Raw genomic sequence first — 19,353 nt, forward strand, 5'->3', positions numbered from 1 at the left:
TACATGGGGAGGGGGGCAAATAAAGAAAAAAATAAATAAATAATGTAGCGTATAAAATTGTGACACAAGTCATATTGCAATTTTAATGTTATTAAAAATTACCTTTCTAATTTGCAGCCACTGTAGTTTTCTGTAAAATGCAATCTGGTTACCTGGAGATGTTCTGTATACAGAACAGAACACCCCCCAGAAACATCATTTCCTGCTTGTGCGATTGGCTCACACAAGTGATATTCCCTACAACAAATTAAATTTTTGGGGAGATTCTCCCAATAGGAAATAACGTCTAAGGCCTGGTTCACACCGGTGCAGGTTGCATATTCCAGTTGTTTTTCAATACACATTTTTGATTTCCATTGAAGTCTATAGAACCAAAAACCAGGAAATAAATCCCCGGCCTGTTCCATAAAATTCACAGATGTGAACTACATCCATAGGAAACCATGTTAAATGGACTGTAGTGTTTTTGCAAAACTGAAAACACACTAAAAAAATGCATAGGTTGATGCTTATGAAACCACTTCTATTAGACTCTCACTCGGCACAGAGGAAAACTATGATGTCTTCAGAATAACAAAAGATGGGAATCTGCAACAAAGTTTGTTAAAATCCTTATGTACATAGATCACCCAGAGGTGAATGGTGTGGTTTTTTTTTTTTCTTCTTCCTCGACAAAAGTGGAGTTACGCTTTGAACATGAGTGTTTTTTTTATTTTTCCTTCAAATACCTCTAGCAGCTGTTTGCGAGATTTCACCTTTCAGCTGTGCAATGGTTTTGCCCAGAGCAGCCCAGATCCTCTTCTCTGAGTCCCCCCCTCCTTCCAAGTGCCCCCAATAGCTATGGGGGTACTCTTAAGCAGGTTCACTCCTGACCCTTCACACACAAAGCAGGGCTCTCCACCACTCTCCCTTCTCATTGGCTCACTAGCTGTACTTGGCAGGAGCCAATGGCTCCAACCGCTGTGTGAGCCAATGGGGAGAAAGACCCAGGAGATCAGGCTGACGCAGGAGCTGCACCCAGTTTTTTTTTTTTCAATGCATGTACTGTATACCATTTGATTGGGGGGGTTGGTGCACTGTAAAAGGTGTGTTGCCACATTGCAAAATCGTGGATTTGTCCTAAATGTAATATCCCAGAATGAAATTGTAATTCACCATTGTGACTGTTCTGCTTTTTTTTTTTTTACATATTTATGTAGATGAGTCATTCAGAAAACAGTAGAACGTGTTTGGCTGGTTGTTTTCCTGCCCTTCTCAATCATGTTTTACCATTCCTGCCATACAGTGTAATTGTAGCCAAGATTGTGGCTGCTGCTTTGGATACAACATGAGCTGGAACAATTTTAGGGCCCAGAATAGCAGTTCTGCAGGATACTTTTTGAAAAGTATTAAAGGAAGCTTAGTAAGGAAAATGTAAAAATTCTATACAAGTCAAGACCTGACACAAGAGGAAGTTTTCTGTAATGTAGATCAAAACTCAAAATTTCAGTTTTAGATTCTTCAGATTTTCTTTTGACCATTATATATTTAAACCATATTATGATTTTTCTTATGTGGCTTTGCATTTAAATAACCCAGATTTATCGTTTTTAAATACCAATCAATTGCCACATTTCTTTTAACGTTTTCTTATCAAAGCCATTATTGCCATGGGTCAGGAGTAAAATTAAATTAAAATCTCCTACATTTTCTGTATACTAATTGGGGTATCTGTCTTTATTTTGTGATTTATCATTTATGTCCTGAAACACATTTGTACCGGAAAATTATGGACTCTCAACTCCCTAATTGGGAAAAATGCAACCTTTAAAGCAGTGGTCATCAACCCTGTCCTGCAGGGCCCACTAACAGGCCAGGTTTTATGTATTACCTTGGGGAGATGCAGACTAGAATACTGCAATCACTGAGAAGCAAATGATATCAGCTGTGATGTATTTCAGTTATCTTGCAAACCTGGCCTGTTAGTGGGCCCTGCAGGACAAGGTTGATGACCACTGCTTTAAAGGATTAATCTACCCAAAAGTGATATTTTGGTTAGAACTATGGTCTGGTAGTTGGTCACCGGTTGGCACCTTGTATTTTAGCCCTTGTGTAAACTTGTGGTTGGAGGGCGGCAAAAAATCGCCCCCGTCCTTAAGCTGCAATGTGCAGAAGGCCGAGGTGTTTACATGCTGTGGCTGCGATGCTTCACGCACACAGAAAAGTTGACCCATATTGTAGCTAATGATGGGTGGCAAGCCCTCCAAACTTTACCCAGAAGTCAGCAGGAAGTGCAGCAAATGCTTGCAGTTGCAGTGCATTTATTTGAAAAAATTGTGTGAAAATGTTTGATGCATTTGTTTCCTCACCGCCTGTCAGTAGCCTTTACAGCGCAGATCGAACTTCAGAGGCAAGAGCGACTAAGACCCCTTTCACACTGAGGCGGTTTTCAGGCGTTTTATCTCCTAGAAATAGCGCCTGAAAACCACAGCCCATTGATTTCAGTGTGACTTTTCACACTGGGGAGGTGCGTTTGAAGGACGTTGGCATTAGTCCTGCAAGCAGCAGCTTTGGGGTGGGTTACAATACTCAAAAACGAAAAAAGTTTCAAAGTGTCATTTGGGTTATGATACTGCCAGCATATTCTCAGAAACTGTCTGATGGGGACATCGTTGCCTTAGAATTTTCAGACAAATGTGCTGGGGTGTCTGTTTGGGAACTCTGAGATAGATTTAGATATGCATCTAAGACCCGTTTTTCACGGAGGCTGTGGCAGCGCTAAAGTGCCGCTCGTTTTAGGGGGTTAAAAGTGCCGCTAAAACGAGCAGTGCTTTAGCACTGCTACAGCCCCTGTGTGAAAGGGGTCTTAGATGCATGTCTAAATCTACCTTGGAGATACCGAACAGACACCTCTGCATATTGGTCTGAAAATTCAAATGCAAAGATGTCCCCATCAGAGTTTTTGAGAATGTGCTGGCAGTATCAAAAAGCCAAATGACGCTTTGCAATTTTTTTATGTTTTTGAGTATTGTAAACTGTCATTTACACCCTGGTCACACTGATCGCGACATTGAAATTGCGCTACCTCACTTTAAGTAGCACGAGTTCAAAGTAGTATTTCCGTGTGACTTCATGCACAGATGTCTATGCAAATCGCACCTGAACTTGCAAAAAGTAGTGCAGGTACTACTTTCAAAATCCATGCCACTGACGGAATCGCGTCCCCGTTTAACCGCTTCCAATGTTGACGATAGGGCGTGACTTGTCATGTGATTTGAAACTGTCAAATCACATGACGAACCATGCTGGTGTAACCGGGGGCTTGGTGCCTAATTTAAACCTTTGACTTTGGGTTACATCATTCTGTAATGGATATATTTTTGTTTTGAAGAAAAATGTATAGCTGGAAAATGCTTATGAAAATTGTTATTTTAATTCAACTCGAGAACCCTTTTTTTTATTTATTTACTCCTGTATGTTCTTGAATGCTTTTCTATTGCAGGGAGCTATTGGAGCAAAAGACCAACATTTCACACTTTTTAGGTCCTGTAGAACCATCAACAAAAGGTTCTGTGGCTAGAAACTGCAACTAATATTTGTACTTTCCATAAGAGATTTATAACTTAAAGTAACCTATTCTGAATCAAGAACTTTTATAAAACTTGTGATGACCCACATACCCAGCCACTGTCATCAGACATACTTTATTGTATTTTTAATCATCTCTATTAGGGTTGTCCCGATACCGATACTAGTATCGGTATCGGGACCGATTCCGAGTTTTTTCGGCGGTAGTCAGACGCCGATACCCCGCCCCGATACACAAATAGAATACTTAACCCCCCCCCGCGCCGCCGCCACCGGAGCCGCAATTCGCCGCTGCGATCCGCCGCCGTTACGCCGCTGACTGTAATACGGGCGGGAACATTACAGCTTTGAATAGCTGTAATGATTTGCGCCACGCATAGACACTCCCCCTTGCTCGGGTGAACTGTCCAATCCCGAGCGAGGGGGAGTGTCTATACACGCAGCGTGGCGCCAATCATTACAAAGCTATTCAAAGCTGTAATGTTCCTGGCCGGCCGTAGTACTTTACACAGTCGGCGGTAGCAGGTAAGCGGGCCATGGCTGCATATGGGGGGGACACATGGCTGGATGGGGGGAGACACACATGGCTGCATATGGGGGGGACACATGGCTGGATGGGGGGAGACACACATGGCTGCATATGGGGGGGACACATGGCTGGATGGGGGGGACACATGGCTGGATGGGGGGGAGACACACATGGCTGGATGGGGGGGAGACACACATGGCTGGATGGGGGGGAGACACACATGGCTGCATGGGGGGAGACACACATGGCTGCATGGGGGGGAGACACACATGGCTGCATGGGGGGAGACACACATGGCTGCATGGGGGGAGACACACATGGCTGCATGGGGGGGAGACAATGGCTGGATGGGGGGGATACATGGCTGGATGGGGGGGAGACAATGGCTGGATGGGGGGGATACATGGCTGGATGGGGGGGATACATGGCTGGATGGGGGGAGACAATGGCTGGATGGGGGGTGACAATGGCTGGATGGGGGGTGACAATGGCTGGATGGGGGGGTGACAATGGCTGGATGGGGGGGGTGACAATGGCTGCATGGGGGGAGACAATGGCTGGATGGGGGGATACATGGCTGCATCTGTGGGGGGACATCGCTGCATTTGGGGACACATTTAAAAAAAAGTATCGGTATTCGGTATCGGCGACTACTTGAAAAAAAGTATCGGTACTTGTACTCAGTCCTAAAAAAAGTGGTATCGGGACAACCCTAATCTCTGTGTATAATTTTGTAATTTAATTGCACCAGAGCTCGGTATATAATTTAATTACATTCTTGGGCTCTGCTTCGTGTTTCGTATGCTACTCATTCCTTACTTTCTGAGAATGCAAATACCGGTATATTGTTTAGCCAACACATTGAAATTTCAACCTCGTGTTGAGAGGTTTTTTTTCAAAGTTATTAAGGAGAAAGGTTTACGTGAGGCAGAGTTTGTTAATCTACAAACTTCTAATGTAGCTTTTTAGCTTATAACCCCAAAGGAACACTTGAAATAATTTTCAGGTCTTTGGAAACCCTTGCTTAAAACTGTTCATTGTGGGGAAAAAGTGGCACTTAGATTTTGTAGTTAGGGGGGGATCTGCTTCTTGCAGTGGTGGTCAGAAAGCTACCTTTACAGACTGATAAAATTATCATTGTCATGCAGCTAGTAGGCTCTGCTAGGTGGTGTTGGCCGTGGAACTATGTAGACCCCATTAAATTAAATTTAAAGAACCCCCAGCAACTTCTAGAGGAACCCTAGAATTCCATGGATCCCTGGTCACAAATGACTGCTTTGATAAATAACAAAACTATGGAAGAGCAAGCATTTAAAAACGGAATAAAAAATCTAAGATAAATACTGCATTTATAACATGGAAGAATGTGCTCAATAAAGAGAAACTATAATTTCCCTTATCTTTTAACCACTTGCTTACTGGGCACATATACCCCCCTCCTGCCCAGGTGAAATTTCAGCTTTCGGCACTGCATCGCTATAACTAACAATTGCGCGGTCGTGCGACGTGGCTCCCAAACAAAATTGACGTCCTTTTTTCCCCACAAGTAGAGCTTTCTTTTGGTGGTATTTGATCGCCTGTGCGGTTTTTATTTTTTGCGCTATAAACAAAAAAGTGAGACAATTTTGAAAAAAATACAATATTTTTTACTTCTTGCTATAATAAATATCCCAATTTAAAAAAAAAAAAACATTTTTTTTTCTCAGTTTAGGCCGATACGTATTCTACATATTTTTGGTAAAAAAAAAAAAAAAATCGCAATAAGCGACTGGTTTGCGCAAAAGTTATAGCGCTTACAAAATAGGGGACAGAATTATTTTTTTTTAATTATTTTTTTTTAATAGAAATGGCGGCGATCTGCGATTTTTAATGGGACTGCGACGTTATGGCGGACACATCGGACACATTTTTGGCGCCATTCACATTTATACTGCGATCAGTGCTATAAATATGCACTAATTACAGTATAAATGTGACTGGCATTGAAGGGGTTAACACTAGGGGTGAGGAAGGGGTTAAATGTATCCCTGCTTAGTGTTCTAACTGTGGGGGAGGGGGGGTGACTGGGGGGGTGACCGATCTATGTCCCTATGTACAAGGGACACAGATCGGTCTCCTCTCCAGAGACAGCACCGCTGTCTCTGTGTAAAACGGCAATGAGAGATGATCTCATATGTTTACATATGAGATCCTCTCTCATTGGCCGCACAGATCGCCTCGCGAACGGCCACTCTGATTGGCCGTTCGCGGCGATCTGTAATTGGCTGTGTCCGAGGGACACGGCCAACACAGATTTTCCCCGCAGCGCGCTCTGGAGCGCGCGCGGGGAACGCCCAAAGGGGCGGCCGTCATTTGACGGCAGTTTGGAAATTGGGATCCGCACTGTAGCCGTCAATTGACGGCAGGCGGATCCCAAGTGGTTAATATAAGAACTATGCAAACTGTAACTATCCAGCATCTGCTGGGACACATGATAGCTTTCACTGTGCTTCTCAGATCTTCTTTTTGAAGTCAGGTTTCTGTAAATTGACCCCCCCCCCCCTTTTTTAAGAGCTGTTTGGATATTGAGCTTTTCATCTAGGCCGTCTTTGCTTTATCCTAATATGGATATTTACCATGTATCCGTTTAATTAACATTTAAAGCGTTAATTAAACACAAAGCCAAAAATGAAATCTTGCGGCCTGCCAATCATTAAATGTGGTAGTGTTAGTTTTACCTTTTTTTTTTGAAAGGGGGATTTTTTATTAAATTTTTTCCTCGTAGGACAATTTTGACTATAGGACAAGCTTGTAGGAGAAAACTCCTCCTACAAGCTTTAAAGAGGAAGTAAACCCTGATGAGTTTTACTTCCTCTTTATTTCCCTGCAAAGGTATGCATCGCATAGTAGCCCATTATGTGTCACCTACCTGAAACCGAAGCCTGCGATGTCACCACTGGCAGCGAGTGTCCATCTTCACCCCTCTTCCTTCCGAGGCCATGACCTCCGTCTCTGTGACTGGCCGGATTCGTGTGATGTCACTCCAGCTCATACGCACGGGAGCCTCCAGTCACGGCATGACCCCTTTAGAAATGGCACGATCTGCCCTTTCTAAAGTGTGCATGCGCCGTACATTTCTTGTAAATGGATATTTCCAGCACCTACAGGTAAGTCTTAAAGTGGTTGTAAATGTTCATGTTTTTTCATAGGATGCATTAAGGTGAAAAAACATATTACGATTACCAGCCCCCCCATTTTACTTACCTGAGCCCTGGTAAGTCCCACGTCGCGAATGCGCTCTTCTTTTGCCCGGGCTTCTTGGCTCTTCATTGGATAGATTGATAGCAGTGTAGCCATTGGCTCACATTGCTGTCAATGAAATCCAATGACGCGAGGCCCAGTCCTGCACTCAGCTGCTATGGAGAGCGCTTCCCAAAGGGGGTTATCTGAGGCGGGGAGGAGCCGAGAGAGCCGCTGGGGGACCCCATAAAATGCTGTTCGGGGCCACTCTGTGCAAAATGAGTTGCACAGTGTAGGTAAGTATGACATGTTTGTTATTTAAAAAAAAAAAATCCAAACCTTTACAATCACTTTAATACAGTGGAACTTAGAACTTGCAAGTAACGCGGTTAACGAGCGTTTCGCAATACGAGCACTGTATTTAAAAAAATCCTAACTCTGTTTGAGTGTTGTCTTGCAACTCGAGCAGGATTCAGGCCAAAGCGGTTTGCAGTACCGCATTTGGGGTGTGTGGGGGGGGGGGGGCGGCGCCAGAGCCGAAAGGCGCCGTTTGGAAAGGCCCGAGGACCGCTCAAACCTTGGGATTGGAGTCACAGGGTGTACAACCACTTTAACTAGACTCTGATAGAAGTCACAATACTGCTGAGAAAAGGTATTTGGCAGTTTTTATATTTGCTAAAATAATAGCATTTCTGTATACAGGCATACCCCGCTTTAAGTACACTCACTTTACATACACTCGCGAGTAAGGACATACACGTGAGTGTATGTAAAGTGCCTTACAAGTACTGTACAGACATTTTGCAGCCGCAGTAGAAGGAGCTGAAGCTCCGAGAGCATAGCCCGCCCTGTTCCGGTGTGCCCCTAACACCCCCACTACAGCCCCTGAGACCTCAACTACAGCCCCTGACACCCCCACTACAGTCTCTGACCCCCCACTACACCCTAGAAGTGAAAAAATGTATTGTTTCACTTTAAGTACATTTTCGTTTTACATACATGCTCTGGTCCCATTGTGTACTTAAAAGTGGGGTATGCCTGTACTGTGGGAGATCAGATATAGTGAAAATAGGGTCCTGGGTTTAGTAACACTTTAATACTGCTTTAACCACTTGCCCACCGCAGTACGAGAATTAACGTCCTCCCCTTTGTGCGGTGATATCTGAATGATGCCTGCAGCTACAGGCATCATTCAGATATCACCGTCTTCAGCCGGCGAATCTGTGCACAATAAGAACGATCAAAGCGGCAGTTCCGATGCTTGATCATTCTTATAGGCAGCGGGAGGGGATGTCCCCCGCCACCATCCGGTGCTTCTCCGGGCTCTCCCGTGCCATCGGGGGCCCGAAGAGCGAATCGTCTGGCGCTCGCTAAAGAACCATAGGGATGACTGGTGACCAGACGGTCACAGTCATCTCTATGACCGTCGGAGGTCCGGGCGCGACGTTATGACGTCACGCCCGGTACCCGAAAGTAAACAAAGCCGCAATCGTGGCTGTCGGTGTGAGATCGGTGAATGTTTTTTCACCGATTTCATGCTTGTAAGCCTGGAGGAGAGATGTGGGGTCTTATTGACCCCACATCTCTCCATAAAGAGAACCTGTCACACTGATTCCTATTACAAGGGATGTTTACATTCCTTGTAATAGAAATAAAAGTGATAAAATAAAAGTGTAAAAATAAAAAATTGAAAACGCCCCTATCCCCGGTAGCTCGCGCGCAGAAGTGAACATGCATGCAAGTCCCGCCCACATATGTAAACGCCGTTCAAACCCCACATATGAGGTATCGCCGTGTGTGTTAGAGCGTGTGCAACAATTCTAGCACTAGATCTCTGTAACTCGAAAATATTAACCTGTTAAAAAATTTAAAGCATCGTCTATGGAGATTTTGAAGTACCGAAGTTTGGCGCCATTCCATGAGTGTGCGCAATTTTAAAGCGTGACATGTTAGGTATCTATTTACTCGGCGTAACATCATCTTTCACATTATACAAAAAAATTGGGCTAACTTTACTGTTTTTGTTATTTTTTAATTCGCGAAACCGTTTTTTTTTTCCCAAAAAAAGGTGTTTGAAAAATGATTGCGCAAATACCGTGCGAGAAAAAAAGTTGCAATGACTGCCATTTTATTCTCTAGGATGTCTACTAAAAAAAAATATATAATGTTTGGGGGTTCTGATTAATTTTCTAGCAAAAAAAATGTGATTTTTACATGAAGGAGAGAAGTGCCAAAATAGGCCCGGTTGTCAAGTGGTTAACTAACTAACCACTGAAGTACAGCTGCAGGTGTTTAAATCTTTGTGGTTGCCCAGAGCCTGTAGTAAAAAATAGGTAAGGGTAACCTAATGAACTGACTTATAAGAAAAGTCGCTATTTGCATAATCGAAAGCCCTGCATATCAAAATTCCCAAGGCATAATAAAGATGTAGCTACCTGAATGAGCCTGCAGTTGGCGTGCAGGCTGGGTAGAGACGTACTGTTACAGGTTTTCTTGGTATGAAGATCAGGAAAGAACCACAAGGATCCTGCAAATGCTTTTCCCCCTCTTCACTCTATGTCAGCAAAGCATGCACGTTTCACTGAGTGATACTAAACACATTCCAGATCTCTGACTTGGAACTAAGCTTTGGTTTGCATACTGAGAGAAGCTTGTCCTGTATGAACAGGAGAATTTATGGGAAAAAGTCCAGATGACCTGTGGTTTCTGCTTTTAACTTGTTTGGTTGCCCTTACGTGCTTCACTTTCTGACATATTTGTTGTATAATGAAATCCTTTACAAGCGCGGTAACCTCATCTCAGTGTTGTGTGTTTTATTTATTTATTTTTTAATCTGAGCTTACATTGGTAATGTTTGTTCAAATAGGAAAGCCAAAGCCGTGTTCTGTGAATTTAAGATAGTTTGTCTTAAAGTATTTGCAGGTGTCCAATTTGTTATTTTTATATAAAGTGTCTGTATAATTAATTGGTGAGCAGAGTATGTCTATGACCCCCATAACACATTAGGGGTTATTTACTAAAGGCAAATCCACTTTGCACTATAAGCTCACTTGGAAGTGCAGTCGCTGTAGATCTGAAGGGGAAGAATGAAATGGGAAGCGCTGCTGATTTTTCCATCATACAATCATGTAGAAGCAAAAATATTGTTTTCTTTGTTCTTGCATGTCACACTCCGATCTACAGCGACTGCACTTCCAAGTACACTTGTAGTGTAAAGTGGATTTGCCTTTAGTAAATCGACCCCAATCTTCCTGCAGCAGCCTTCCATATTTTCCCTGTGGTACTGGCTGCAACCAGTTATCTTTCATGTGACTAAGGATCCCAACAGAAAATTTGTAGGTGAATCAACCACAACTAACAGCTCTAAGCAAAAGGACTTTTATTGGTGAATGTGAAAAAATATATCAAACTTGTCCGGGGTGGTTACACCATCCCAAGCGGAGAAGTTCCTACAAAACATTTACAAGACAGTAAAAACACACATAAAAAGTTAATATACAAAGGTAATATACAACATTGCATTAACTAAAAAAGTAAGACTGGGATCTAGGTCCGCCCTCTCATAATGCCTTAATAATTTAAGCCCCTCATAATCCAAACAAAATGTCTTTAGGGTATAGCGGTAATTACTGGAATCATCAACTTGGTAATTTGAGCTACAGCGATGCTTCTCCAAAATTGCTTAAAAATTTATACTGATAGATTCCACTTGGGAAAAGTCCACAACAACTCAAAGTATCAAACAAAGAGAAAAAAAAAGGAAGTGTTAGCGGTAGTGTAGCCAGCTGATGATGGGATGCAATGTTGGTGGTGAATCAGCAGATTGAAATGTAGCATCCTCTGCTAGACTGTGACTAGACTGGTGCATAGCACAGCTGCCTTGCTACTGGAGCGCAGATGGAAACGGGCCACCTCTCTCCCCGAGTGCATTGCATGTTCATTGGGAACATGTTTCTAGATGACCTGATTCCTGAATTTTTGGATGTGTACTTTGTGCTGAGTACTTTAGCTTACCTTTTTCCTACAAGAAATGTGGCCCTCTGTGCTAAGAGCTTCTCCTGTAGTGCTGTACACTAGAACAAGGCAGCCTGGGAATAGGTGACATGGTTGGCCTTTTGGGGTCAATTACATGACCTAGTGGTGGAGATGGTTGGGTCACATTACAGGAGGTAAGTAACAGGATTTTCATTCCCGTTTTTAAAGGTAATACTGAAAATGTCAATAGAAGGGGGGCGGAGCCAACGGCCGACATGTAGGCAGCGCTGGTCCGGAGCTCCGTGCAAGGCAGAGTGATCCTGCATACATCCTGGGCGTCAGAGCCGTCACTTCTCATTGACACCGGTAGCCGCAGACTCCTGGACCTGTGCTGATCACCCGGCGATGGTTAAATACGGCCGGACACCGGTGGAGTCCCCCGGGAAACGTATCTCCCAGCTTGCCTGGGGATCCCAAGATGGCGGCGGCCACGAGGCAGAGGAACAAGGCCCCAGCTTTGCACAGCCTGATGGCGATGACTGGCCTCCTCTGTCAGATAGCCAGGTAAGCCAGCTGCCCCCCAGAACTAAGGGACAGAAGAAGGGCCCACACCGAGCCGTATTGCAGCCGCAGGCGGAGGGGGATGAGGTTCCTGACACAGGCGGGGGGGAGCCCTCCCTGAAGCAGATCATGGAGGCCATCTGTAACTGCCAGGCCACGCTGACCGAACATATAGATGGCATTAAGACAGAAATGTCATTCCTTAAACAGGACATGCAGACTATCAGGGAACGGGCGGGTGAAGCTGAACGGAGGATAAGTGACCTGGAAGATGTGGTCCGTCCCTTAGAAAACAAACTCCATGATGTCCACTCTGAAGTGGGGGCTCATACTGACAAGCTATGGGACATGGAAGACCGCCAAAGGAGGAATAACATACGCCTGGTGGGCTTCCCTGAAAAGGTGGAGGGCAAGCAGCCTGAAGACTTCCTTGAACTGTGGCTTAAAGATTCCTTCCCAGATACTACATTTTCCCGTTTGTTTGCTATAGAGAGGGCCCACCGTATACCATCGAAACCCCCCCCCGGGATCTCATCCACGCCCGATGATTGCACGTATCCTACATTTCAGGGACCGTGAAAATATCCTCCGTGCAGCTCGCACGCTAGGTGATCTACAATTTAATGGGAACAGAATCTCCATCTATCCTGATTTTTCTGCAGCTACGCAGAAACAGAGAGCATGCTTCCTGCATGTTAAGAAGAGGCTGAGGGATGCACATATGGCCTACAGTATGATGTATCCAGCAAAGCTTAGAGTGGTCGATGAGGGTAAAGTCTTCTTCTTCACTTCTCCTACAGAGGCTTCCAGATGGCTGGATACTAAGGGGCGCCCTAGCCAGAGAAATGGCCACTGAAAGACTGTCGTTTGCCCGACCCTTATTATGGGCCTTTACTGGTTACCTCTTAGCCCTGCAGCACTTGAACTTTTGCGGATCTGTTCCGCTCTGCAATTTGCTCTGACGTTAAATTTTTTCCTGGGCTATGCCTTGCCCGGTCCTGCCGGTCCTGCCGGTAATTTGACTGAATCGGTTCCTGGTTTTTTTGCCCCTTTTTCTTCCTTTTCCCCCCCCCCCCTTTGTTGGAATAACGACTCTGTGCCTTTGGCACTGACATTGTGAACTACGTGCTCCTTAGGGGGTGTTGGTGGAAAGAGGGTGGAGGCCTTATAACCCCCTGGAGTAATTTTGTTTTTGTGGTTATGGGATACAGGCACATGGCATGTTGGGGCTGTGTGCGGGGTGGGGGGTGGGGAACTGTTCATTTTCTGTTGGTTGGTGCCGTGTGCTGCTGTCTCTCTCTTTCTCGATCCCCACAGGTTGCAAGTACTGGTTCTCCTTTGGTGGACCAGGGAGTTCCTCAACACATATCACTGATGTGTCTGCTCATTGAATGGCGGGTAAGATAAATATACTGTCCTGGAATGTACGGGGTTTGAACTCGAAGATAAAGCGCTCCCTTGTATTTGACTTTTTAAAAAGGTATAAACCCCATATTATGATGCTACAGGAGACGCATCTCCAAGGCTCTAAGGTTCTAGCGCTGAAAAAGGCTAATATTATGAGGGTTATACACGCTGAGTACTCCACCTATTCTAGGGGGGTGGCCATTTTAATCACTAAGAGGGCAGCTGCGCATGTGTTGCAAGTTAAAACTGATCCGAAGGGAAGATATGCTATCCTAGTATGTCAGATATTTGGGGTGTGTGTGACATTGGTATGTGTGTATATCCCCCCTCCTTTCTCTTTCCAGGTCCTGGAAGAGGTCCTTAGTGCTGCAGTGCAGGTGGCACAGGGTCCGCTGCTCCTGCTAGGTGATTTTAATGTGGTGTCGGATGCGTCACTCGACAGGCATGGGTGTGCGGCTGGCCCACGCCCTACTCTTTCCTCCTGGTTGGACAGCTATGCCCTCAGGGATGTAAAAAAAAAATGTCAATAGAAGCTTAAAGTGGATGTAAACGCACTCTCATCTTTTCTAAACTACTGCCATAGTGCTGATCTATAAGGATATAGATGCCTCCTGCATGTATCCTTACCTGTCAAATGTCTCCCCTCTGTCTGTTATAAGAACTGAAAAACTGCAGATTCTGTGGGTGGATCTGTTGTCTGGAGCTCGGTGGGTGGAGTCGTGATGTCAGTAGACTCCCTGCCCACCTCTATGTATTACACTGAATTCTGCTGTGATCACTAAAGCCTCATACACACGATCGGATATCTGATGAAATCTAATCCGATGGATTTTTTCGTCGGATATCCGATGAAGCTAACTTTCATCAGTCTTGCCTACACACCATCAGTCAAAAATCCGGCCCTGCCTAAACGCGGTGACGTAAAACACGACGTGCTGAGAAAAATGAAGTTCAATGCTTCGACTTGATTCTGAGCGATGGACTTCCGCACAGACCGTTTTTTTTTTATCCATAGGAGAAATTTAAAACGTTCTATTTTTTTTTCACCGATGGAAACCAAACCAATGGGGCCCACACACGATCGGTTTGTCTGATGAAAACAGTCCATCGGTCTGTTTTCATCGGACAAACCGATCGTGTGTACAGGGCTTAACATCCAGTCAAAATCCAGAAAAGTAACCACATGACTTCAGAAATGGAGTGGGGAGTGGAAATTAAAAAACTGCCCGTCTCCAGGCTAGTGCATGAGATATGTAAATAACCTGCCATGCACAGCAAGGGGGCGGAACGGACCAAGGTTTTTCTCTGTTAGTCCGTTTTTAATTTCGCTGAACAATAAGAGGATTGCTCAGAGCTGGATTAACTCTTTGTGGCAAGACTGGACACAGATGATAGGAAGTCTTTTACTCTACATTGTGACAGCAAAAAATAAAATAAAAACATTCGGGTTTACATCCACTTTAATGGGGACATCTGTAGTTGACCTTTAAATCTGTTTACAGTATTGAAGTGCATCTATATTGGAATGGGGAATTTTATTTATTTTTATATCAACTTCCCTGGGTCCAAGTGATGGATCATGCCCTCTTCAATCCCCCTCCTGACACTACACTGAAGGCCAGGACTCTGAAGCCCATTTAACGAGCACAAAAAAAAAACATGTGTGAATATATATATATATATATATATATATATATATGCTTTGGAGCAAGTGCACAGTATTTGCCCTTAGTAAATCAACCCCAGGGTGTGGCGCTCCTTCTCCTCATCGAGTGCCCCCACGGAGAGACACATTTCATGGAGGCACTCGTGTGAGCATGGTCCCGAGTCGTGCTGCTGCGTCCTTTTACAGACAGCAGGTCACTGGAGTTGATTGACAGAAGCGGGAGCCCATGGCTCTTGCTGCTATGAATCTATCCAATGAGGACCCGAGACAGCAGCTGGACTTTTTCTTGTCACTGGAAAGATCGCGTTCAGGTAAGAAAAAGGTAGGCTCTGGGGGGGCAGCTGCACCACAGGTTTTCCACCTCAATACGTAAAATGCATTAAGGTGAAAAACCTTGAGACTTTACAACTCCTGCTTGTCATACATTCATCAAAAGAAACTGAATTCCCCCATCTACACATTTAAGGTGGATGGAGGATTCCTCCCCAGTGTGCTATTGTATTCTGACAGCAGGGACTCCACCGCTGTCAGAATACACTCATCGAAGCTGCAGTTGATTAAACACAAATTTTCCAACAGTCCCATTCAAGAGAAATCTATCGCTAGGTTGACTTCTCTCAAACTGGAATGGCCATGGATGGATTGAATTTTCGATCCATCTATGGCCAGCTTTACACGTCTGCCTGTGTGATGGCACTTTGCCCAACCGGTTACAACACTGCAGGGGAATCTGTGCTGTTACCCTGTTAAAAGTAAAATGGGCAATATGCTGGTATTGTGATCTGTAATTGTTGGTTGTTTTTTTGTAATCCTACAGAGTAGGCTCCTATTTATGAATACAATTACATGTTATTGTTTACTTTTTGTTCTTTTGGTGTTCTTTACAGAAGGATGGACAGGCCGAAATTCCGGTGTCTTTCATCAGCTTGTATAGACCTTACCAAGGATTGTATTCAAAAGCTAAATCTATCAAATGTGGTTATTTGTAACCTGTTAAACTTCCTCCATCGTGTTTATGTTTCTACAGTTTTGGGACTTGTTTTACAGTATTGAAAAAGTTGGACATGTGTGGCACAGACCAGCATAAAATATTTTTTTATTTGTGACCGTCAATAGGGGGGAGTAGGTCCTCCTTAAACAAAGTTGTACTTTTTTAATATGGTGTTTTTGTATATAGGTGGGATGACTTGGTGACCTTTGTGAAATCGTGCTGGACAGTTTTTTGCTACGCCCCTCTACAGCTATCTTAATATACAGTTGTGCTCATAAGTTTACATACCCTGGCAGAATTTATGATTTCTTGGCCATTTTTCAGAGAATATAAATAACACAAAAAGTTTCCTTTTACTCATTTTTAGTGTTTAGCTGAAGCCATTTATTATCAATCATCTGTGTTTACTCTTTTTAAATCATATTGACAACAGAAACTACCCAAATGACCCTGATCAAAAGTTTACATACCCTGGTGATTTTGGCCGGATAACATGCACCCAAGTTGACACAAAGGGGTTTGAATGGCTATTAAAGGTAACCATCCTCACCTGTGATCTGTTTGCTTGTAATTAGTGTGTGTGCATAAAAGGTCAATGAGTTTCTGGACTCCCGACAGACCCTTGCCTGTTTCATCCAGTGCTGCACTGATGTTTCTGGATTCTGTATCATGGGGGAAAACAAAATAATTGTCAAAGGATCTGCGGGAAAAGGTAGTTGAACTGTATAAAACAGGAAAGGGATATAAAAAGATATCCAAGGAATTGATCAGCAGTTTTCAAACTCCTAATTAAGAAGTGGAAAATGAGGGGTTCTGTTGAAACCAAACCACGGTCAGGTAGACCAACTAAAATTTCAGCCACAACTGCCAGAAAAATAGTTCGGGATGCAAAGAAAAACCCACAAATAACTTCAGGAGAAATACAGGACTCTCAGAAAATGTGGTGTGGCTGTTTTTTAAGATGCACAATAAGGAGGCACTTGAAGAAAGATGGGCTGCATAGTCGAGTTGCCAGAAGAAAACCATAAGTACGTAAATGTCACAAAGTATCCCGCTTACAATACGCCAAACAGCACAGAGACAAGCCTCAAACCTTCTGGCACAAAGACCAAAATAAGTGATGAGACCAAAATTTTGCTTTTTGCCAATAACCATAAATGCTACATTTGGAGTCAACCAGGCCTATGGTGAAAGGTACACCATTACTACTGTGAAACACGGAGGTGGATCGCTGATGTTTTGGGGATGTGTGAGCTACAAAGGCACAGGAAATTTAGGCAAAATTGATGGCAAGATGAATGCAGTATGTTATCAAAAAATTCTGGAGCAACATTTGCATTCGCCAGGAAGCTGCGCATGGGATGTACTTGGACATTCCAACATGAGAATGATCCAAAATGCAAGGCCAAGTCGACCTGTCATTGGCTACAGCAGATTAGTGAAGGTTCTGGAGTGGCCATCTCAGTCTCCTGACCTCAATATCATTGAGCTACTCTGGTGAGATCTCAAACGTGCAGTTCATGCAAGACAACCCAAGAATTGACAGGAACTGGAGGCTTTTTGCCAAGAGGAATGGGCAGCTTTACCATCTAAGAAGATAAAGAGCCTCATCCATAAATACCACAAAATACTTCAAGCTGTCATTGATGTTAAAGGAGGCAATACACGGTATTAAGAACTGGGGTAAGTAAACTTTTGGGTAGTTTGTTGCCATTATGATTTAAAAAGAGTAAACACAGTTGATTGATATTAAATGGCTTCAGCCAAACACTAACCATGAGTGAAAAAAGTGTGTGTGTGTGTGTTATCATTCATATTTTCCGAAAAATGGCCAATAAATCATAATGTCTGCCAGGGTATGTAAACTTATGAGCACAACTGTATATCTCGGATTGTACTTGAACTGGAATGTTGTTATATGTTATCAATCTATACAATTCAGTTGTATACACCCCACTGTGTAATCTAGAGCTCATTCCTAATGGGACTGAACAGTGACCATATGAACCTGAAATGTAAACAGATGACATTTGAGTTTTAGAGGGATGCCTTGCTTCAAGAAAACTATTTAAGCCAAATATTGTCAGCCTGCTGAAATTGGGGAAGTCTTTCTAAAGACAGAAGTTTTAGTTAATATTATAAGAATGTTCAGGCTTAATTCACATCCATGGGTTCTTCTGTTGTGGGTTATTGTGTGTTAAGGCGGCTTATTCTTGCACCGAATCTGGCAAAAAAAAAAAACACAATGCAAGGTATGGGTGTTGCTGTGTTTTAACATGCAAGTCTTTGATGGCATCGTCGAGTAGACAGATGACAGGCCCTGCTTAAATTTGCATGCTATTCTGTTCTTTCCTGCTTGCTTAGGCCAGCTTAGAGGTCGGGTACTTCAATGAACTGTATTCAGGAGTTTTTTTTAAGTACTGCTAAAACCACTGACAAATTCTAGTTTAAAGTAGTACTAAAGTCTTGTTTTTTGGTTAAAAAACAAAACAAAAACTGTTATACTTACCTGCTCTGTGCAGTGGTTTTGCACATGTCTATTTTCTGTAGCTCCATTGGATTGGTGAACATAAAAAGTCAGGATAGGATATTGTAGACACTCTATTGTAGACTTTGATGACCATTTATTGTGAATACATAAAGAGCCAAGGCACAACCAAAATAGGAAGTGATGAGTACCTATTTTGTCTTGAATGACACATTTTGAGGAACTTTTTATATCTCTGATCTGTTGTAACTTGAAGCTAAGCATCCTTGACATCCAAGGTCAGCAAGAACACTTACGAAGGTAGAAGTTTTTTTTTTTTTATAGTGAATATGCTCTCAACGTTAAACTTACTGCAATTGATTGTCTTGCTCAGTATGAGACTATGCTTCCCTGAAGGTTGTACCCCTAAAACTTGCGAGTGAAAACCTGAGCCCTGGTGAGACGGGGTTATCTGGGTGATTATCTGCTGGCACTGCAAAAAAGAGCAGAACTGATTTGACTTACGACATCGCCTTGTTCTTTGTAGCATCCCTTGGCAAATTTGTTGCAAGGAATATTTTTTTTTTTTTTGGGGGGGGGTTTCTGGATCTTGACTGGTGTATCTTGATTTGAAAATCTGCAGTACAAAGTGGTTTGAGCAGACTTCTTCCCTTTGTGGGAGTTGCCCCCTTTTAATCCTCCCTCCAATTCTGAGTCTAGTGTCACATGGACTTTGTTAGCAGAACTGAGCGGTGTGAAATGGGAATCAGCTTTTTTTTCCTTTTTTGAGTTGGTTGAAGACTCGTTTTTTATTTCTGCCTTGAATTTTTGTCTGTCCAAAACAGCCTAAAAATTCCCCCAAAAATTGTATACAAGCCAGAGGGTAGCTTAAGCCTGCATAGTTGCACAAAGCCAAAGGCGTTCGAGCGCCTGCACAACATCCTTGTTTGTCCCTTCTCTGTCCTTTCCAT

The sequence above is a fragment of the Rana temporaria genome, chromosome 5 (genome assembly GCF_905171775.1).
Source record: "Rana temporaria chromosome 5, aRanTem1.1, whole genome shotgun sequence".
NCBI lineage: Eukaryota > Metazoa > Chordata > Amphibia > Anura > Ranidae > Rana > Rana temporaria.